This window comes from Oncorhynchus mykiss, chromosome 6, assembly GCF_057628025.1.
Source record: "Oncorhynchus mykiss isolate SJ-2025 chromosome 6, ASM5762802v1, whole genome shotgun sequence".
In the NCBI taxonomy this organism is placed as follows: domain Eukaryota; kingdom Metazoa; phylum Chordata; class Actinopteri; order Salmoniformes; family Salmonidae; genus Oncorhynchus; species Oncorhynchus mykiss.
Genome location: NC_143027.1, coordinates 5,966,272 through 5,991,482, shown reverse-complemented (window position 1 = coordinate 5,991,482; position 25,211 = coordinate 5,966,272). Strand labels below are relative to the sequence as shown.

The window sequence follows — 25,211 nt, the reverse complement described above, 5'->3', positions numbered from 1 at the left end:
GTATCAAGCCGTTCAAATGGACGGAAAAACAACAAGCAAAACAAACAGAAATAACATATGTGTGCAAAATGGAGGTTAAAAAAAAGGAGCAGTACGGTGAGAATACTTCACTCCTTTGGGGAATGGGTTGTCTGCGTCGGAGTTCCGTGGATGGTCTGAGATTAGGGACACGATAAGAAAATGTACAAAGTCCTTTTTTTTGGCAGAGGAGGCGGGGCATTAGGGGTTCAAAGGGGTCAGAGGGTGAGTAGTCGGGACAACCAATACCTGTGGACAGGCAGGTGCAGGCCGTTGAGGGAGGAGGAGGGGGAGGAGGAGGAGGTGGTGAGGGGCGGGTGGAGCTCCAGCTGGGCGAGCAGAGAGAAGTGGTCAGAGGGGATGTGGGGGTGGGGGGGGTGGGGACAGCCGGTGATGTTGTTGTCCGTTAACCACCGAGACTCCAGGGGACCGAGCAACCCGGCTACAGACATGTGAGTCTTGGAGAAGAAGATGTAGTCGATTACGCCCTGCACAGCGAGGAAGAAATAAAGAACGGAGAAAGATCTTGTTAGCATTGCTATACGTTCAAATATTCTAAAATATATTTTAGCATCATGGATGCTCTGTAATGTTGACACTTTGCTCTACAGTATGGGGTGATGGGGAGAGAGAGAGAGAGAGGGGAGGCAGAGAGAGAGAGAGATGGACAGAGAGGAGGGAGGGAGAGAGATGGAAGGAGAGAGAGAAGAGAGAAGGAGTACAGAAAGAGGGAGCGCGAGAGAGGAGGCAGAGTGTAACGGCTTTCGATTGTAGAAGGAGACCAAGGCACAGCGTGGCACATCGTAACTTTATTGACTTCACCAAACAAAATAACAAAGACAAAAAAAACAAAAGAGCACAGTTCTGTCAGGCTACAGCAACTAAACAGAAAACAAGATCCCACAAACTCAGGTGGAAAACAGGCTGCCTAAGTATGATTCCCAATCAGAGACAACGATAGACAGCTGCCTCTGATTGGGAACCACACTCGGCCAAAAACAAAGAAATAGAAAACATAGAAATTCCCACCCGAGTCACACCCTGACCTAACCAAACATAGAGAATAATAAGGATCTCAACAAAAGGAGAGAGAGAAGGGAGAGAAATAGAGAGAGCGACAGTACCCAGTCAGCTTTACCTTGAAGTCGTATGTGTATTTGGTGTAAGTCATGAGGCTCCCTATAGCCTGCCACTAAACCTACGAGGACAGTCCCTATAGTCTACCACTAACGCTATGAGGACAGTCCCTATATTCTACCACTAACCCTATGAGGACAGTCCCTATAGCCTACCACTAACCCTATGAGGACAGTCCCTATAGCCTACCACTAACCCTATGAGGACAGTCCCAATAGCCTACCACTAACCCTATGAGGACAGTCCCTATAGCCTACCACTAACCCTATGAGGACAGTCCCTATAGCCTACCACTAACCCTAGATGGACAGTCCCTATTGCCTACCACTAACCCTATGAGGACAATGAGGACAGTCCCTATAACCTACCACTAACCCTATGAGGACAGTCCCTATAGTCTACCATTAACCCTGTAAGGACAGTCCCTATAACCTACCACTAACCCTATGAGGACAGTCCCTATAGTCTACCACTAACCCTGTAAGGACAGTCCCTATAACCTACCACTAACCCTATGAGGACAGTCCCTATAACCTACCACTAACCCTATGAGGACAGTCCCTATAGTCTACCACTAACCCTATGAGGACAGTCCCTATAGCCTACCACTAACCCTATGAGGACAGTCCCTATACGACGACGCTAGGCTAATTGTGCATCGCCCCACGGACCTCCCGGTCGCGGCCGGTTACAACAGAACCTGGGCGCGAACCCAGGGATTCTGATGGCACAGCTGGCGCTGCAGTACAGCGCCCTTAACCACTGCGCCACCCGGGAGGCCCAATTCATGGCTTTTGGTTGGGGTATGTTCGTACGGTCACTATGGGGACGAGGTCGTGGATGCACTTATTAATGAAGCCGGTGACAGATGTGGTAAACTCCTCAATGCCATCAGATGAATCCCGGGACATATTCCAGTCGTTGCTAGGGAAACAGTCCTGTAGCTTAGCAACCGCTTCATCTGACCACTTCTGTATTGAGTGCGTCACAGGTACTTCCTGTTAAAGAGTTTATGCTTGAAAGCAAGACTTAAGAGGATGGAGTAATGGTCAGATTTGCCAAATGGAGGTCGAGGGCGAACTTCATATGTGTTTCTGTGTGTTGGGCAAAGGTGGTCTACAGTTGTGTCTCCTCTAGCTGTACAGGTGACATGCTGGTAGAAATAAGGTCAAACAGATTTCAGTTTCCCTGCATTAAACTCCCCGGCCACTAGGAGTCGACGCATCTGCGTGAGCATTTTCTTATTTGTCAGGTAGCGACATGAGGTCAGCACAGAGCATGATAGGGATAGGGGCTGGGTGTGAGTTAGTGTTAGGTTCTTACCAGAGTCGGGCAGGGAGTTGAGGTCAGCACAGAGCACGATAGGGATGGAGGCTGGGTCAGAGGTCGGGGAGCCTGTTCCCACGGAGCTCTGGTGCCTTTCAGCGATGCTCTTTAACTCAGACAGGAACATCATGGTCTGGATCAGCTTGACGTCACAGAACTCCGGGTCCCAGTGCATGTGGGCATTGGCCACCAGGATCAGCTGTTTCTCCTGCAGCGGCTTCAGGCCTGAGAAACAGACACAGTGAGTTAGGCTGAGGCTACACAGAAACGTATGAATTGAAAACCAATGAAACATTTTCTATTTTTGTCCATCAAGTTGAACTAATCTGAACTTTTTTTAGGACGAGTTGCACAAAGGCAGAATTTTTTTTGTGTGTGTGTTTTTTTCCCCCACGAACAATGGTGAGAGTTAACAACAAACTGTAGTCATTTCAGAACTTGTCACTTTGAAGAGCAGAGACTGCCATCTACTGGTTCAATCTGGTACTGGTACTTCAAATGGTACAGTATCTCCACAGGAAGAGAAGGCTTCACCAATAATTATTGTTGACTGACCACCAGGTTCCTCACCACCAGAGAACATGTCTGACCACCAGGCTCCTCACCACCAGAGAAGTTGTCTGTCTGACTGACTGACAGGCTCCTCACCACCAGAGAAGTTGTCTGACTGACTGACTGGTTCCTCACCACCAGAGGAGTTGTCTGTCTGATTGATTGATAGGCTCCTCACCACCAGATAAGTTATCTGACTGACTGACCACCAGGTTCCTCACCACCAGAGGAGTTGTCTGACTGACTGACTGGTTCCTCACCACCAGAGGAGTTGTCTGACTGACTGACTGGTTCCTCACCACCAGAGGAGTTGTCTGTCTGACTGACTGACTGGCTCCTCACCACCAGAGAAGTTGTCTGACTGACTGACAGGCTCCTCACCACCAGAGAACATGTCCTTGTTGACCTCCAGCAGGACAGCGACCCCGATGTGGTCCTTGGTCATGACCCTGTTCAACATGACCTCTGAACCCTCAGAGTTCGCCATGGCAACCTGTGGTGTTTCTGCACCAGAGTACATGTGAAACATAACCAGACCTGGGTTCAAGAGGCAAGCTCAATCGAACACAGATTTTTTAAAAACACTGATGTAATAAAAAAGGACGATATAAAAATTGTATTTGATTGATTCACTCACTTCTCTGTCTTGAAGAACACGGCACACCCGTCCACGTGTTTCCTCTCCTGTTCTGAGACCAGTTTGGCACGAGACTTTGGGCAGAAGTACCCGTGGTACCCACGCTCCTTCAGTGTCTCCAGAAACAGAGCGTGATACTGCTCCGTCTCCACCTCCTGAGGACACGCGACCAAGACGGTTGAATTAAGTTTCTGGGACAAAGTTCGCATTTAAGATGTTAATGGAATAATTCAACGAGCCAACGTTCCTCACAGAGAGTGTGTGAACCGTGGTTGGTTCTCATCTTGCTTAGGCTACTTTGCACAGGAAATACATTTGTGATACTTTGCAAGTTCAGTTAAGCCGGAGCTTTCCGTTTTCCACAACAATATTCAACATCTTCAACGCATGGCCAACCTAACTACCTCTAGGCGTGCCAGACCCTACAGTAAGTTCCCCTAGACTGATGATGTCAGACTCTACCCGTAGACTGATGATGTCAGACCCTACCCGTAGACTGATGATGTCAGACCCTACCTGTAGACTGATGATTTCAGACCCTACCAGTAGACTGATGATGTCAGACTCTACCTTTAGACTGATGATGTCAGACCCTACCAGTAGACTGATGATGTCAGACCCTACAGTAAGTTCCCCTAGACTGATGATGTCAGACCCTACCTGTAGACTGATGATGCCAGACCCTACCTGTAGACTGATGATGCCAGACCCTACTTGTAGACTGATGATGTCAGACCCTACCCGTAGACTGATGATGTCAGACCCTACCAGTAGACTGATGATGTCAGACCCTACCCGTAGACTGATGATGTCAGACCCTACCCGTAGACTCATGATGTCAGACCCTACCAGTAGACTGATGATGTCAGACCCTACCTGTAGACTGATGATGTCAGACCCTACCTGTAGACTGATGATGTCAGACCCTACCCGTAGACTGATGATGTCAGACCCTACCTGTAGACTGATGATGTCAGACCCTAACCATAGACTGATGATGTCAGACCCTACCTGTATACTGATGTCAGACCCTACCAGTAGACTGATGATGTCAGACTCTACCTTTAGACTGATGATGTCAGACCCTACCAGTAGACTGATGATGTCAGACCCTACAGTAAGTTCCCCTAGACTGATGATGTCAGACCCTACCTGTAGACTGATGATGCCAGACCCTACCTGTAGACTGATGATGCCAGACCCTACTTGTAGACTGATGATGTCAGACCCTACCCGTAGACTGATGATGTCAGACCCTACCTGTAGACTGATGATGTCAGACCCTAACCATAGACTGATGATGTCAGACCCTACCTGTATACTGATGTCAGACCCTACCAGTAGACTGATGATGTCAGACCCTACCAGTAGACTGATGATGTCAGACCCTACCCGTAGACTGATGATGTCAGACCCTACCCGTAGACTCATGATGTCAGACCCTACCAGTAGACTGATGATGTCAGACCCTACCTGTAGACTGATGATGTCAGACCCTACCTGTAGACTGATGATGTCAGACCCTACCCGTAGACTGATGATGTCAGACCCTACCTGTAGACTGATGATGTCAGACCCTAACCATAGACTGATGATGTCAGACCCTACCTGTATACTGATGTCAGACCCTACCAGTAGACTGATGATGTCAGACCCTACCTGTAGACTGATGATGTCAGACCCTACCCGTAGACTGATGATGTCAGACCCTACCTGTAGACTGATGATGTCAGACCCTAACCATAGACTGATGATGTCAGACCCTACCTGTATACTGATGTCAGACCCTACCAGTAGACTGATGATGTCAGACCCTACCCGTAGACTGATGATGTCAGACCCTACCCGTAGACTGATGATGTCAGACCCTACCCGTAGACTGATGATGTCAGACCCTACCTGTAGACTGATGATGTCAGACCCTACCAGTAGACTGATGATGTCAGACCCTACCTGTAGACTGATGATGTCAGACTCTACCTGTAGACTGATGATGTCAGACTCTACCTTTAGACTGATGATGTCAGACCCTACCAGTAGACTGATGATGTCAGACCCTACAGTAAGTTCCCCTAGACTGATGATGTCAGACCCTACCTGTAGACTGATGATGCCAGACCCTACCTGTAGACTGATGATGCCAGACCCTACTTGTAGACTGATGATGTCAGACCCTACCCGTAGACTGATGATGTCAGACCCTACCTGTAGACTGATGATGTCAGACCCTAACCATAGACTGATGATGTCAGACCCTCCCTGTATACTGATGTCAGACCCTACCAGTAGACTGATGATGTCAGACCCTACCAGTAGACTGATGATGTCAGACCCTACCCGTAGACTGATGATGTCAGACCCTACCCGTAGACTGATGATGTCAGACCCTACCAGTAGACTGATGATGTCAGACCCTACCTGTAGACTGATGATGTCAGACCCTAACCATAGACTGATGATGTCAGACCCTACCTGTAGACTGATGATGTCAGACCCTAACCATAGACTGATGACGTCAGACCCTACAGTAAGTTCCCCTAGACTGATGATGTCAGACCCTACCTGTAGACTGATGATGCCAGACCCTACCTGTAGACTGATGATGCCAGACCCTACTTGTAGACTGATGATGTCAGACCCTACCCATAGACTGATGATGTCAGACCCTACCCGTAGACTGATGATGTCAGACCCTACCAGTAGACTGATGATGTCAGACCCTACCTGTAGACTGATGATGTCAGACCCTACCTGTAGACTGATGATGTCAGACCCTACCCGTAGACTGATGATGTCAGACCCTACCTGTAGACTGATGATGTCAGACCCTACCTGTAGACTGATGATGTCAGACTACCTGTAGACTGATGATGTCAGACTCTACCTTTAGACTGATGATGTCAGACCCTACCAGTAGACTGATGATGTCAGACCCTACAGTAAGTTCCCCTAGACTGATGATGTCATACCCTACCTGTAGACTGATGATGCCAGACCCTACCTGTAGACTGATGATGCCAGACCCTACTTGTAGACTGATGATGTCAGACCCTACCCGTAGACTGATGATGTCAGACCCTACCTGTAGACTGATGATGTCAGACCCTAACCATAGACTGATGATGTCAGACCCTACCTGTATACTGATGTCAGACCCTACCAGTAGACTGATGATGTCAGACCCTACCCGTAGACTGATGATGTCAGACCCTACCCGTAGACTGATGATGTCAGACCCTACCAGTAGACTGATGATGTCAGACCCTACCTGTAGACTGATGATGTCAGACCCTACCTGTAGACTGATGATGTCAGACCCTACCAGTAGACTGATGATGTCAGACCCTACCTGTAGACTGATGATGTCAGACTCTACCTGTAGACTGATGATGTCAGACTCTACCTTTAGACTGATGATGTCAGACCCTACCAGTAGACTGATGATGTCAGACCCTACAGTAAGTTCCCCTAGACTGATGATGTCAGACTCTACCTGTAGACTGATGATGTCAGACCCTACCCGTAGACTGATGATGCCAGACCCTACCCGTAGACTGATGATGTCAGACTCTACAGTAAGTTCCCCTAGACTGATGATGTCAGATCCTACCTGTAGACTGATGATGTCAGACCCTACAGTAAGTTCCCCTAGACTGATGATGTCAGACTCTACCCGTAGACTGATGATGTCAGACCCTACCCGTAGACTGATGATGTCAGACCCTACCTGTAGACTGATGATTTCAGACCCTACCTGTAGACTGATGATGTCAGACTCTACCTGTAGACTGATGATGTCAGACTCTACCTTTAGACTGATGATGTCAAACCCTACCAGTAGACTGATGATGTCAGACCCTACAGTAAGTTCCCCTAGACTGATGATGTCAGACCCTACCTGTAGACTGATGATGCCAGACCCTACCTGTAGACTGATGATGCCAGACCCTACTTGTAGACTGATGATGTCAGACCCTACCCGTAGACTGATGATGTCAGACCCTACCTGTAGACTGATGATGTCAGACCCTAACCATAGACTGATGATGTCAGACCCTACCTGTATACTGATGTCAGACCCTACCAGTAGACTGATGATGTCAGACCCTACCAGTAGACTGATGATGTCAGACCCTACCCGTAGACTGATGATGTCAGACCCTACCCGTAGACTGATGATGTCAGACCCTACCAGTAGACTGATGATGTCAGACCCTACCTGTAGACTGATGATGTCAGACCCTACCTGTAGACTGATGATGTCAGACCCTACCTGTAGACTGATGATGTCAGACTCTACCTGTAGACTGATGATGTCAGACTCTACCTTTAGACTGATGATGTCAGACCCTACCAGTAGACTGATGATGTCAGACCCTACAGTAAGTTCCCCTAGACTGATGATGTCAGACCTTACCTGTAGACTGATGATGCCAGACCCTACCTGTAGACTGATGATGCCAGACCCTACTTGTAGACTGATGATGTCAGACCCTACCCGTAGACTGATGATGTCAGACCCTACCTGTAGACTGATGATGTCCGACCCTAACCATAGACTGATGATGTCAGACCCTACCTGTATACTGATATCAGACCCTACCAGTAGACTGATGATGTCAGACCCTACCAGTAGACTGATGATGTCAGACCCTACCCGTAGACTGATGATATCAGACCCTACCCGTAGACTCATGATGTCAGACCCTACCAGTAGACTGATGATGTCAGACCCTACCTGTAGACTGATGATGTCAGACCCTACCTGTAGACTGATGATGTCAGACCCTACCCGTAGACTGATGATGTCAGACCCTACCTGTAGACTGATGATGTCAGACCCTAACCATAGACTGATGATGTCAGACCCTACCTGTATACTGATGTCAGACCCTACCAGTAGACTGATGATGTCAGACCCTACCAGTAGACTGATGATGTCAGACCCTACCCGTAGACTGATGATGTCAGACCCTACCCGTAGACTGATGATGTCAGACCCTACCAGTAGACTGATGATGTCAGACCCTACCTGTAGACTGATGATGTCAGACCCTACCAGTAGACTGATGATGTCAGACCCTACCTGTAGACTGATGATGTCAGACTCTACCTGTAGACTGATGATGTCAGACTCTACCTTTAGACTGATGATGTCAGACCCTACCAGTAGACTGATGATGTCAGACCCTACAGTAAGTTCCCCTAGACTGATGATGTCAGACCCTACCTGTAGACTGATGATGCCAGACCCTACCTGTAGACTGATGATGCCAGACCCTACTTGTAGACTGATGATGTCAGACCCTACCCGTAGACTGATGATGTCAGACCCTACCTGTAGACTGATGATGTCAGACCCTAACCATAGACTGATGATGTCAGACCCTCCCTGTATACTGATGTCAGACCCTACCAGTAGACTGATGATGTCAGACCCTACCAGTAGACTGATGATGTCAGACCCTACCCGTAGACTGATGATGTCAGACCCTACCCGTAGACTGATGATGTCAGACCCTACCAGTAGACTGATGATGTCAGACCCTACCTGTAGACTGATGATGTCAGACCCTAACCATAGACTGATGATGTCAGACCCTACCTGTATACTGATGTCAGACCCTACCAGTAGACTGATGATGTCAGACCCTACCAGTAGACTGATGATGTCAGACCCTACCCGTAGACTGATGATGTCAGACCCTACCAGTAGACTGATGACGTCAGACCCTACAGTAAGTTCCCCTAGACTGATGATGTCAGACCCTACCTGTAGACTGATGATGCCAGACCCTACCTGTAGACTGATGATGCCAGACCCTACTTGTAGACTGATGATGTCAGACCCTACCCGTAGACTGATGATGTCAGACCCTACCCGTAGACTGATGATGTCAGACCCTACCAGTAGACTGATGATGTCAGACCCTACCTGTAGACTGATGATGTCAGACCCTACATGTAGACTGATGATGTCAGACCCTACCCGTAGACTGATGATGTCAGACCCTACCTGTAGACTGATGATGTCAGACCCTACCTGTAGACTGATGATGTCAGACTACCTGTAGACTGATGATGTCAGACTCTACCTTTAGACTGATGATGTCAGACCCTACAGTAAGTTCCCCTAGACTGATGATGTCAGACCCTACCTGTAGACTGATGATGCCAGACCCTACCTGTAGACTGATGATGCCAGACCCTACTTGTAGACTGGTGATGTCAGACCCTACCTGTAGACTGATGATGTCAGACCCTACCTGTAGACTGATGATGTCAGACCCTAACCATAGACTGATGATGTCAGACCCTACCTGTATACTGATGTCAGACCCTACCAGTAGACTGATGATGTCAGACCCTACCAGTAGACTGATGATGTCAGACCCTACCCGTAGACTGATGATGTCAGACCCTACCCGTAGACTGATGATGTCAGACCCTACCAGTAGACTGATGATGTCAGACCCTACCCGTAGACTGATGATGTCAGACCCTACCTGTAGACTGATGATGTCAGACCCTACCTGTAGACTGATGATGTCAGACTCTACCTTTAGACTGATGATGTCAGACCCTACCAGTAGACTGATGATGTCAGACCCTACAGTAAGTTCCCCTAGACTGATGATGTCAGACCCTACCTGTAGACTGATGATGCCAGACCCTACCTGTAGACTGATGATGCCAGACCCTACTTGTAGACTGATGATGTCAGACCCTACCTGTAGACTGATGATGTCAGACCCTACCTGTAGACTGATGATGTCAGACCCTAACCATAGACTGATGATGTCAGACCCTACCTGTATACTGATGTCAGACCCTACCAGTAGACTGATGATGTCAGACCCTACCAGTAGACTGATGATGTCAGACCCTACCCGTAGACTGATGATGTCAGACCCTACCAGTAGACTGACGATGTCAGACCCTACCTGTAGACTGATGATGTCAGACCCTACCTGTAGACTGATGATGTCAGACCCTACCAGTAGACTGATGATGTCAGACCCTAGCTGTAGACTGATGATCTCAGACCCTACCTGTAGACTGATGATGTCAGACTCTACCTTTAGACTGATGATGTCAGACCCTACCAGTAGACTGATGATGTCAGACCCTACAGTAAGTTCCCCTAGACTGATGATGTCAGACCCTACCTGTAGACTGATGATGCCAGACCCTACCTGTAGACTGATGATGCCAGACCCTACTTGTAGACTGATGATGTCAGACCCTACCCGTAGACTGATGATGTCAGACCCTACCTGTAGACTGATGATGTCAAACCCTAACCATAGACTGATGATGTCAGACCCTACCTGTATACTGATGTCAGACCCTACCAGTAGACTGATGATGTCAGACCCTACCAGTAGACTGATGATGTCAGACCCTACCCGTAGACTGATGATGTCAGACCCTACCCGTAGACTGATGATGTCAGACCCTACCAGTAGACTGATGATGTCAGACCCTACCTGTAGACTGATGATGTCAGACCCTACCTGTAGACTGATGATGTCAGACCCTACCCGTAGACTGATGATGTCAGACCCTACCTGTAGACTGATGATGTCAGACCCTACCTGTAGACTGATGATGTCAGACCCTACCTGTAGACTGATGATGTCAGCGTCACTGTGTGTTATCTCCTCCATGATGCCCTTCTTCCTGTACTCCCAGTTGAGGGCCCAGGAGGGACAGTAGCCGTACAGCTGACGCGTTGTGTACTTATCGCACAGCACGTTGTAACACATCACTGTGAACATGGCTGGGAGAGGGAGGGAGGAGCAGGGAAGTGAGGGGGGGGGGGGGGATCTTTAAAACACCATCAACAACTCAATGGCATGCATCATGACGCATGTAGTACTGGCCCAGGAGTGATGAGTATCATTTCTGTCTTTATCTGTTGTGGTCTAGTCCTGTCTTTATCTGGTGTGGTCTAGTCCTGTCTCTCTGTCTTTATCTGTTGTGGTCTAGTCCTGTCTTTATCTGTTGTGGTCTAGTACTGTCTTTATCTGTTGTGGTCTAGTACTGTCTTTATCTGTTGTGGTCTAGTACTGTCTCTCTGTCTTTATCTGTTGTGGTCTAGTACTGTCTTTATCTGTTGTGGTCTAGTCCTGTCTCTCTGTCTTTATCTGGTGTGGTCTAGTGCTGTCTTTATCTGTTGTGGTCTAGTACTGTCTTTATCTGTTGTGGTCTAGTACTGTCTTTATCTGGTGTGGTCTAGTACTGTCTTTATCTGTTGTGGTCTAGTACTGTCTTTATCTGGTGTGGTCTAGTACTGTCTTTATCTGGTGTGGTCTAGTGCTGTCTTTATCTGTTGTGGTCTAGTACTGTCTTTATCTGTTGTGGTCTAGTACTGTCTTTATCTGGTGTGGTCTAGTACTGTCTTTATCTGTTGTGGTCTAGTACTGTCTTTATCTGGTGTGGTCTAGTACTGTCTTTATCTGTTGTGGTCTAGTACTGTCTTTATCTGTTGTGGTCTAGTACTGTCTTTATCTGTTGTGGTCTAGTACTGTCTCTCTGTCTATCTGTTGTTGATCTGTTGTGGTCTAGTACTGCCTTTTGTCTATGTCTGTTTTGGTGACTGTTTTCAATAGTAGACTAGTTGCTGTGTGAACTGCTGACTGCTATTAACTTGCAGATGATTGTTAACACATCAACCAGGATCAAGGGGCCGGGGAATGTGTGACTGCATTGGAGAGGGAATGGTTTCTCCTCTCCTAGGCAATTCGTCCCGGGAGGTGTGCGCTTCACCTTTTCAAGGCAATTAGCAATTAGTATTAGTACTTCAGTCTCCCCTGTTTTGTCAGCTGCGGTCGTGTCGCAGAACTAAGACCATCGCCAAAACAAAGACGTTTCTGCCGAGCTGTTCGACGAAGGACAGAGGAAGGCTCCACACCATTCTCTCACTTGAGTATCTTAACCTAGTGATTTTCAGAGGATCAATTGTTGCTCTTTTGTAGCTTTGTCAACTGTGTGTGTGTGTTTTCTAGACTTGTTTGCTACTCTCCCTGCAGGCTGTACAGACGCTCACCACCCACGTGGGATTCCTGGTCTCTGGTAGCAGTTGGAACTGCTGATCTGAGGTCCAGAACGCTGAGTTCATCTCAGCCTACGCTGCCCTTCAGTCCCTTGTATGTTTGTCCCTGATGGAGACATGGATCACCCCAGAGAACACTGCTAATCCAGCTGCTCTCTCGTCATCTGACTATGTTTTCTCTCATAGTCTGAGGATGGAGAGGATCTGCGTCTGCACCACGTACTCTCACTCCTGGTGTCCCCCAGGGCTCGGTTCTAGGCCCTCTCCTCTTTTCTACTATACACCAAGTCACTCAGCTCCATCATATCCTCACATGGTCTCTCCTATCATTGCTATGCAGATGACACTCAACTACTTTTCTCCATCCACCTTCTGACACCCAGGAGGCGACACACATCTCTTTGTGCCTGGCAGATATCTTAGGTTGGATGTCGGCCCATCACCTCAAAATCGACAAGAAGGTGATGCTCTTACTCCCGAGAAAGGCCTGCCTGCATCAAGACCTCTCATTCATGGTTGACAACTGCACGGTATCCCCCTCCCAGAGTGCAACTAACCTTGGCATGACCCTGGACAACAACCTACTCCTGCTGCTACTACTCCTGCTGCTACTGCTACTACTACTGATACTGCTGCTGATACTGATACTACTGCTGATACTACTACTACTGATCCTGCTGCTACTACTACTGCTACTACTACTGCTACTACTACTACTACTACTACTGCTACTACTGATACTACTACTACTGATACTGCTGCTGATACTGATACTACTGCTGATACTACTACTACTGATCCTGCTGCTACTACTGATACTACTGCTACTACTACTGATACTGATACTGATACTACTGCTGATACTACTACTACTGATACTGCTGCTACTACTGATACTACTGCTGATACTACTGCTACTACTACTGATGATACTACTGCTGATACTACTACTACTGCTGATACTACTACTACTGCTGATACAGCTGCTACTACTACTATTGATACTGCTACTACTACTGATACTGATACTGCTAATGCTGATACAGCTGCTAATACTACTACTGATACTGCTACTACTACTGATACTGATACTACTAATGCTGATACAGCTGCTACTACTACTGATACTGCTGCTACTACTACGGATACTGCTGCTACTACTACTACTACTACTACTGCTACTTCTACTGCTGCTACTACTACTGCTGATACTACTGCTGATACTACTGCTACTACTACTACTGATACTGCTGCTACTACTGATACTACTGTTGATACTACTGCTACTACTACTGCTGATACTACTGCTACTACTACTACTGATACTGCTGCTACTACTGATACTACTGCTGATACTACTACTACTGATACTGCTGCTACTACTTATACTACTACGACTGCTACTATTACTACTACTGCTGATACTGCTGCGACTACCGATACTACTGCTGATACTACTACTATAACTACTACTACTGATACGGCTGCTACTACTGATACTGCTGCTACTACTGATACTACTACTACAACTACTACTACTGATACTGCTGCTACTACTGATACTACTACTACAACTACTACTACCGATACTACTGCTGATACTACTACTACTACTATAACTACTACTACTGATACGGCTGCTACTACTGATACTGCTGCTACTATTGCTACTACTACTACAACTACTACTACTGATACTGCTGCTACTACCAATACTACTGCTGATACTACTACTATAACTACTACTACTGATACGGCTGCTACTACTACTGATACTGCTACTACTACTGGTACTGCTACTACTGCTACTACTGATGCTGCTACTACTACTGATGCTGCTACTACTACTACTGATACTGCTACTACTACTGATACTGCTACTACTACTGATACTGCTACTACTGCTACTACTGATACTGCTACTACTACTGATGCTGCTACTACTACTGATACTGCTACTACTGCTACTACTACTGATACTGCTACTACTACTGATACTGCTACTACTACTGATACTACTGCTGATACTACTATTACTACTGATACTGCTGCTACTACTGATACTACTGCTGATACTACTATTACTACTGATACTGCTGCTACTACTGATACTACTGCTGATACTACTATTACTACTGATACTGCTGCTACTACTGATACTACTGCTGATACTACTATTACTACTGATACTGCTGCTACTACTGATACTACTGCTGATACTACTATTACTACTGATACTGCTACTACTACAACAACAACAATAACACTACTAGTTCTAATAACAATAGTAGATCAATCATTGCTATTCAGTGACAATAATAACTATTGAAGCTACCATTGGGACCAGTGGGTAGTAATGTCACAGCTACCATTGGGACCAGTGGGTAGTAATGTCACAGCTACCATTGGGACCAGTGGGTAGTAATGTTGTAGCTAGGAGGTAGTAATGTCGTAGCTACCATTGGGACCAGTGGGTAGTAATGTTGTAGCTACCATTAGGACCAGGGGGTAGTAATGTTGTAGCTACCTTTGGGACCAGTGGGTAGTAATGTTGTAGCTACCATTGGGACCAGGGGGTAGTAATGTTGTAGCTACCATTGGGACCAGTGGGTAGTAATGTCACAGCGACCATTGGGACCAGTGAGTAAGAATGTCGTAGCTACCATTGGGACCAGGGGGTAGTAATGTTGTAGCTACCATTGGGACCAGTGGGTAGTAATGTCACAGCTACCATTGGGACCAGTGGGTAGTAATGTTGTAGCCACCATTAGGACCAGTGGGTAGTAATGCCGTAGCTACCATTGGGACCAGGGGTAGTAATGTTGTAGCTACCATTGGGACCAGGGGATAGTAATGTTGTAGCTATCATTAGGACCAGTGGGTAGTAATGCCGTAGCTACCATTGGGACCAGGGGGTAGTAATGTTGTAGCTACCATTGGGACCAGTGGGTAGTAATGTCACAGCTACCATTGGGACCAGTGGGTAGTAATGTTGTAGCTACCATTGGGACCAGGGGGTAGTAATGTTGTAGCTGCCATTGGGACCAGTGGGTAGGGAGTTATCTTGAAGTACCTGTTGGGGTCATTGGGTCTCGCTCCTTCAAGGTGATCCAAGGTCTCTGGGGGAGTTGTTCTGGGTGCACTAAATAAATAAAGGACACAATTAACAAATTAACCTATTAATTAATTAACCAATTAACAAATTAACCAATTAACCAATTAACCAATTAACCGACTAACCAATTAACTAATTAACCAATTAACTAATTAACCACTTAACTAATTAACCAATTAACTAATTAACCAATTAACTACATGATTAATTAGAAGGAGACATTGGCGTTTAATGCTCTCTGGTTCAGGAGAAGACAATAAGACAATTCAGGTGTGGTGCTCCTATCAGGTTTATACCTAATGACTGCTTAAATTGGTATGAGCCGCGTCGATGGTTTTCCTGTGACGTGAATCGGTGGAAGCATTTACCATAGATGTAGTTCAACAGCCAATCTACCCGCTGGATTGTGGCATGTAGTCGTTCAACATTTTACCTGCTAGATTGTCGAGCATGTAGTTCAACAGGTTTCTGGTTCCATCTGATTCCTGGTACAGGTTGAGAATGTCTTGGGACAAAGGGTTACCTGCACAGAGATAACCTATTATTAATGCTTATGATATTGTATCTATCTAATACTGTGGTTACCTGCACAACAGATAGACTAGGATTACCTGCAGAGGCAATTTATCCAAACCATAAGCTTTCTTTTATTTTTTACATTATTATTAGCTTTTGTTACTCGCCATTAAAATCAATGATGTTGATAATCAATATGAATTGTGATTAACCTTTAAAACAAATACATACCTTTCAACCCCAGTGATTGTAACTGGAAAAGCCGCCCGAGTTCGTAAGGTAAAACTCGTAAAAGATTGTTGTTTAAAAGCAATTCCCTGGAGAATAAGTGATAGGAGAAACAGTTGAACATTTTTTAAATTTTAAAATAAATCTGAGGGTAGAATTGACTGAATAGAGAACGGGACTAAAACCAGCCATCCCTGCCTCGCATCATCATGGTGATCCCAGTGGGAACTGAACCCACAACCTTAGCATTACCAGCACCACTTCAGGACCACCACATGGGAGCTCTTACCTGAGACACACCATGTTTCCGAGTTCGGCGGGCAGGCTCCGGAGCTTATTGGAGGACAGGTTCAAGTAGATGAGGTGTGGCAGCTTGCCGATGTCAGGCGGGATGCGACTCAGATTGTTGTCGTTGATATGTAGAGCCGTCAAGTGAGTGAGGGTCCAGAGAGAGCAGCTCAGACTCCTGACCCGACCTGAAGAGGAGATCAACGAGATACTTGTTAGAGCTAAATGCTACAAATAAGGCTTACAATACTGCATTCTTCAGAGGACAGATAATTTGTTTTCATTAGCTTTTTTCAAACTGTCTGTCTTTTTCTGATTGACAGACTGATTGACTGACTTAAGGCGCAGCCAAACTGATCAGTGGAGAACTGACATCAAATGAGAATGGATGAATTATGGTCTGTGGACCCTACACGTGTCCTCTTTTGTAATTGGCTAACTTCTAAATAGACCTATCAAAAAAAGCTCAACTCATTTTAACATTTTGTCTGTGAAAACTGAGGGACATTTTCTGGATAGGGACGTGTAATCTCCGCTGACCATCAACGTACAAGTCCCATTGAGAAAGCAATGGAAATCACAGATACGGATGAAATCAAAGTGTCAGTTTGGACTGACCAGGGAAGGTAACTGACCTGATATCTCCAGCTGACTGACTGACTGACCAGGGAAGGTAACTGACCTGATATCTCCAGCTGACTGACTGACTGACCAGGGAAGGTAACTGACCTGATATCTCCAGCTGACTGACTGACTGACCAGGGAAGGTAACTGACCTGATATCTCCAGCAGACTGACTGACTGACCAGGGAAGGTAACTGACCTGATATCTCCAGCTGACTGACTGACTGACCAGGGAAGGTAACTGACCTGATATCTCCAGCTGACTGACTGACTGACTGACCAGGGAAGGTAACTGACCTGATATCTCCAGCTGACTAGGGAAGGTAACTGACCTGATATCTCCAGCTGACTAGGGAAGGTAACTGACCTGATATCTCCAGCTGACTAGGGAAGGTAACTGACCTGATATCTCCAGCTGACTAGGGAAGGTAACTGACCTGATATCTCCAGCTGACTAGGGAAGGTAACTGACCTGATATCTCCAGCTGACTAGGGAAGGTAACTGACCTGATATCTCCAGCTGACTGACTGACCAGGGAAGGTAACTGACTTGATATCTCCAGCTGACTGACTGACCAGGGAAGGTAACTGACCTAATATCTCCAGGTGACTGACTGACCAGGGAAGGTAACTGACCTGATATCTCCAGCTGACTGACTGACCAGGGAAGGTAACTGAACTGATATTTCCAGCTGACTGCTGACTAGGGAAGGTAACTGAACTGATATCTCCAGCTGACTAGGGAAGGTAACTGACCTGATATCTCCAGCAGACTGCTGACCAGGGAAGGTAACTGACCTGATATCTCCAGCTGACTGGGGAAGGTAACTGACCTGATATCTCCAGCTGACCGGGGAAGGTAACTGACCTGATATCTCCAGCTGACCGGGAAGGTAACTGACCTGATATCTACAGCTGACTAGGGAAGGTAACTGACCTGATATCTCCAGCTGACCGGGAAAGGTAACTGACCTGATATCTCCAGCTGACCGGGGAAGGTAACTGACCTGATATCTCCAGCTGACCGGGGAAGGTAACTGACCTGATATCTCCAGCTGACCGGGGAGGGTAACTGACCTGATATCTCCAGCTGACCGGGGAAGGTAACTGACCTGATATCTCCAGCTGACTAGGGAAGGTAACTGACCTAATATCTCCAGCTGACTAGGGAAGGTAACTGACCTGATATCTCCAGCTGACCGGGGAAGGTAACTGACCTGATATCTCCAGCTGACCGGGGAAGGTAACTGACCTGATCTCTCCAACTAACTGGTTGACTGACTACCTGACTGACTGACCAGGGAAGGTAAGTGACCTGATATCTCCAGCTGACTGACTGACCAGGAAAGGTAACTGACCTGATATCTCCAGCTGACTGCTGACCAGGGAAGGTAACTGACCTGATATCTCCAGCTGACTAGGGAAGGTAGCTGACCTGATATCTCCAGCTGACTAGGGAAGGTAACTGACCTGATATCTCCAGCTGACTGGTTGACTGACTCCCTGACTGACTGACCAGGGAAGGTAACTGACCTGATATCTCCAACTAACCAGGGAAGGTAACTGACCTGATATCTCCAGCTGACCAGGGAAGGTAACTGACCTGATATCTCCAACTGACCAGGGAAGGTAACTGATCTGATATCTCCAACTGACCAGGGAAGGTAACTGACCTGATATCTCCAGCTGACTGACTGACTAGGGAAGGTAACTGACCTGATATCTCCAGCTGACTAGGGAAGGTAACTGACCTGATATCTCCAGCTGACTGACCAGGGAAGGTAACTGACCTAATATCTCCAGCTGACTGACTGACCAGGGAAGGTAACTGACCTGATATCTCCAGCAGACTGACTGACCAGGGAAGGTAACTGAACTGATATCTCCAGCTGACTGCTGACCAGGGAAGGTAACTGACCCGATATCTCCAGCTGACTAGGGAAGGTAACTGAACTGATATCTCCAGCTGACTAGGGAAGGTAACTGACCTGATATCTCCAGCAGACTTCTGACCAGGGAAGGTAACTGACCTGATATCTCCAGCTGACTGACGGACCAGGGAAGGTAACTGACCTGATATCTCCAGCTGACTAGGGAAGGTAACTGACCTGATATCTCCAGCTGACCGGGGAAGGTAACTGACCTGATATCTCCAGCTGACCGGGGAAGGTAACTGACCTGATATCTCCAGCTGACTAGGGAAGGTAACTGACCTGATATCTCCAGCTGACCGGGAAAGGTAACTGACCTGATATCTCCAGCTGACCGGGGAAGGTAACTGACCTTATATCTCCAGCTGACCGGGGAAGGTAACTGACCTGATATCTCCAGCTGACTAGGGAAGGTAACTGACCTGATATCTCCAGCTGACCGGGGAAGGTAACTGACCTGATATCTCCAGCTGACCGGGGAAGGTAACTGACCTGATATCTCCAGCTGACCCGGGAAGGTAACTGACCTGATATCTCCAGCTGACCGGGGAAGGTAACTGACCTGATATCTCCAGCTGACCGGGGAAGGTAACTGACCTGATATCTCCAGCTGACTAGGGAAGGTAACTGACCTGATATCTCCAGCTGACCGGGAAAGGTAACTGACCTGATATCTCCAGCTGACCGGGGAAGGTAACTGACCTGATATCTCCAGCTGACCGGGGAAGGTAACTGACCTGATATCTCCAGCTGACTAGGGAAGGTAACTGACCTGATATCTCCAGCTGACCGGGGAAGGTAACTGACCTGATATCTCCAGCTGACCGGGGAAGGTAACTGACCTGATATCTCCAGCTGACCGGGGAAGGTAACTGACCTGATCTCTCCAACTAACTGGTTGACTGACTACCTGACTGACTTACCAGGGAAGGTAACTGACCTGATATCTCCAGCTGACCGGGGAAGGTAACTGACCTGATATCTCCAGCTGACCGGGGAAGGTAACTGACCTGATATCTCCATCTGACTAGGGAAGGTAACTGACCTGATATCTCCAGCTGACCGGGAAAGGTAACTGAGCTGATATCTCCAGCTGACCGGGGAAGGTAACTGACCTGATATCTCCAGCTGACCGGGGAAGGTAACTGACCTGATATCTCCAGCTGACCGGGGAAGGTAACTGACCTGATATCTCCAGCTGACTAGGGAATGTAACTGACCTGATATCTCCAGCTGACCGGGGAAGGTAACTGACCTGATATCTCCAGCTGACCGGGGAAGGTAACTGACCTGATCTCTCCAACTAACTGGTTGACTGACTACCTGACTGACTGACCAGGGAAGGTAACTGACCTGATATCTCCAGCTGACTAGGGAAGGTAACTGACCTGATATCTCCAGCTGACTAGGGAAGGTAACTGACCTGATATCTCCAGCTGACTGACTGACCAGGGAAGGTAACTGACCTGATATCTCCAGCTGACTGACTGACCAGGGAAGGTAACTGACCTGATATCTCCAGCTGACTAGGGAAGGTAACTGACCTGATATCTCCAGCTGACTAGGGAAGGTAACTGACCTGATATCTCCAGCTGACTAGGGGAGGTAACTGACCTGATATCTCCAGCTGACTGACTGACCAGGGAAGGTAACTGACCTGATATCTCCAGCTGACCAGGGAAGGTAACTGACCTGATATCTCCAGCTGACTAGGGAAGGTAACTGACCTGATATCTCCAGCTGACTAGGGAAGGTAACTGACCTGATATCTCCAGCTGACTGACTGACCAGGGAAGGTAACTGACTTGATATCTCCAGCTGACTGACTGACCAGGGAAGGTAACTGACCTAATATCTCCAGCTGACTGACTGACCAGGGAAGGTAACTGACCTGATATCTCCAGCAGACTGACTGACCAGGGAAGGTAACTGAACTGATATCTCCAGCTGACTGCTGACCAGGGAAGGTAACTGACCTGATATCTCCAGCTGACTAGGGAAGGTAACTGAACTGATATCTCCAGCTGACTAGGGAAGGTAACTGACCTGATTTCTCCAGCAGACTGCTGACCAGGGAAGGTAACTGACCTGATATCTCCAGCTGACTGACTGACCAGGGAAGGTAACTGACCTGATATCTCCAGCTGACTAGGGAAGGTAACTGACCTGATACATCCAGCTGACCGGGGAAGGTAACTGACCTGATATCTCCAGCTGACCGGGGAAGGTAACTGACCTGATATCTCCAGCTGACCGGGGAAGGTAACTGACCTGATATCTCCAGCTGACTAGGGAAGATAACTGACCTGATATCTCCAGCTGACCGGGAAAGGTAACTGACCTGATATCTCCAGCTGACCGGGGAAGGTAACTGACCTGATATCTCCAGATGACCGGGGAAGGTAACTGACCTGATATCTCCAGCTGACCAGGGAAGGTAACAGACCTGATATCTCCAGCTGACTAGGGAAGGTAACTGACCTGATATCTCCAGCTGACTAGGGAAGGTAACTGACCTGATATCTCCAGCTGACCGGGGAAGGTAACTGACCTGATATCTCCAGCTGACCGGGGAAGGTAACTGACCTGATCTCTCCAACTAACTGGTTGACTGACTACCTGACTGACTGACCAGGGAAGGTAACTGACCTGATATCTCCAGCTGACTAGGGAAGGTAACTGACCTGATATCTCCAGCTGACTAGGGAAGGTAACTGACCTGATATCTCCAGCTGACTGACTGACCAGGGAAGGTAACTGACCTGATATCTCCAGCTGACTGACTGACCAGGGAAGGTAACTGACCTGATATCTCCAGCTGACTAGGGAAGGTAACTGACCTGATATCTCCAGCTGACTAGGGAAGGTAACTGACCTGATATCTCCAGCTGACTAGGGGAGGTAACTGACCTGATATCTCCAGCTGACTGACTGACCAGGGAAGGTAACTGACCTGATATCTCCAGCTGACCAGGGAAGGTAACTGACCTGATATCTCCAGCTGACTAGGGAAGGTAACTGACCTGATATCTCCAGCTGACTAGGGAAGGTAACTGACCTGATATCTCCAGCTGACTGACTGACCAGGGAAGGTAACTGACTTGATATCTCCAGCTGACTGACTGACCAGGGAAGGTAACTGACCTAATATCTCCAGCTGACTGACTGACCAGGGAAGGTAACTGACCTGATATCTCCAGCAGACTGACCAGGGAAGGTAACTGAACTGATATCTCCAGCTGACTGCTGACCAGGGAAGGTAACTGACCTGATATCTCCAGCTGACTAGGGAAGGTAACTGAACTGATATCTCCAGCTGACTAGGGAAGGTAACTGACCTGATATCTCCAGCAGACTGCTGACCAGGGAAGGTAACTGACCTGATATCTCCAGCTGACTGACTGACCAGGGAAGGTAACTGACCTGATATCTCCAGCTGACTAGGGAAGATAACTGACCTGATATATCCAGCTGACCGGGGAAGGTAACTGACCTGATATCTCCAGCTGACCGGGGAAGGTAACTGACATGATATCTCCAGCTGCCCGGGGAAGGTAACTGACCTGATATCTCCAGCTGACTAGGGAAGGTAACTGACCTGATATCTCCAGCTGACCGGGAAAGGTAACTGACCTGATATCTCCAGCTGACCGGGGAAGGTAACTGACCTGATATCTCCAGCTGACCGGGGAAGGTAACTGACCTGATATCTCCAGCTGACCGGGGAAGGTAACTGACCTGATATCTCCAGCTGACTAGGTAAGGTAACTGACCTGATATCTCCAGCTGACCGGGGAAGGTAACTGACCAGATTTCTCGAGCTGACCGGGGAAGGTAACTGACCTGATCTCTCCAACTAACTGGTTGACTGACTACCTGACTGACTGACCAGGGAAGATAACTGACCTAATATCTCCAGCTGACTAGGGAAGGTAACTGACCTGATATCTCCAGCTGACTAGGGAAGGTAACTGACCTGATATCTCCAGCTGACTGACTGACCAGGGAAGGTAACTGACCTGATATCTCCAGCTGACTGACTGACCAGGAAAGGTAACTGACCTGATATCTCCAGCTGACTGCTGACCAGGGAAGGTAACTGACCTGATATCTCCAGCTGACTAGGGAAGGTAGCTGACCTGATATCTCCAGCTGACTAGGGAAGGTAACTGACCTGATATCTCCAGCTGACTGGTTGACTGACTCCCTGACTGACTGACCAGGGAAGGTAACTGACCTGATATCTCCAACTAACCAGGGAAGGTAACTGACCTGATATCTCCAGCTGACCAGGGAAGGTAACTGACCTGATATCTCCAACTGACCAGGGAAGGTAACTGACCTGATATCTCCAACTGACCAGGGAAGGTAACTGACCTGATATCTCCAGCTGACCAGGGAAGGTAAATTACCTGATATCTCCAACTGACCAGGGAAGGTAACTGACCTGATATCTCCAACTGACCAGGGAAGGTAACTGACCTGATATCTCCAGCTGACTGACTGACTAGGGAAGGTAACTGACCTGATATCTCCAGCTGACTGACTGACTAGGGAAGGTAACTGACCTGATATCTCCAGCTGACTAGGGAAGGTAACTGACCTGATATCTCCAGATGACTGACTGACTGACCAGGGAAGGTAACTGACCTGATATCTCCAGCTGACTGACTGACTGACCAGGGAAGGTAACTGACCTGATATCTCCAGCTGACTGACTGACTGACCAGGGAAGGTAACTGACCTGATATCTCCAGCTGACTAGGGAAGGTAACTGACCTGATATCTCCAGCTGACTAGGGAAGGTAACTGACCTGATATCTCCAGCTGACTAGGGAAGGTAACTGACCTGATATCTCCAGCTGACTAGGGAAGGTAACTGACCTGATATCTCCAGCTGACTAGGGAAGGTAACTGACCTCATATCTCCAGCTGACTAGGGAAGGTTACTGACCTGATATCTCCAGCTGACTAGGGAAGGTAACTGACCTGATATCTCCAGCTGACTGACTGACTGACCAGGGAAGGTAACTGACCTGATATCTCCAGCTGACTGACAGACCAGGGAAGGTAACTGACCTGATATCTCCAACTGACTGACTGACCAGGGAAGGTAACTGACCTGATATCTCCAGCTGACTGACTGACCAGGGAAGGTAACTGACCTGATATCTCCAACTGACTGACTGACCAGGGAAGGTAACTGACCTGATATCTCCAGCTGACTGACTGACCAGGGAAGGTAACTGACCTGACATCTCCAGCTGACTGACTGACCAGGGAAGGTAACTGACCTGATATCTCCAGCTGACTAGGGAAGGTAACTGACCTGATATCTCCAGCTGACTAGGGAAGGTAACTGACCTGATATCTCCAGCTGACTAGGGGAGGTAACTGACCTGATTTCTCCAGCTGACTGACTGACCAGGGAAGGTAACTGACCTGATATCTACAGCTGACCGGTTGACTGACTACCTGACTGACTGACCAGGGAAGGTAACTGACCTGATATCTCCAACTGACTGACTGACCAGGGAAGGTAACTGACCTGATATCTCCAGCTGACTGACTGACCAGGGAAGGTAACTGACCTGATATCTCCAGCTGACTGACTGACCAGGGAAGGTAACTGACCTGATATCTCCAGCTGACTAGGGAAGGTAACTGACCTGATATCTCCAGCTGACTAGGGAAGGTAACTGACCTGATATCTCCAGCTGACTAGGGGAGGTAACTGACCTGATATCTCCAGCTGACTAGGGAAGGTAACTGACCTGATAT

At 47.7% G+C, this 25,211-nt stretch overlaps 1 pseudogene; it reads right to left on the bottom strand.

Annotated features, from left to right (window-relative positions):
* Window positions 1-236: 236 nt before the first annotated feature.
* LOC110525066 (CCR4-NOT transcription complex subunit 6-like) overlaps window positions 237-25,211 on the bottom strand; it is a 37,569-nt pseudogene continuing 12,594 nt past the window's right edge.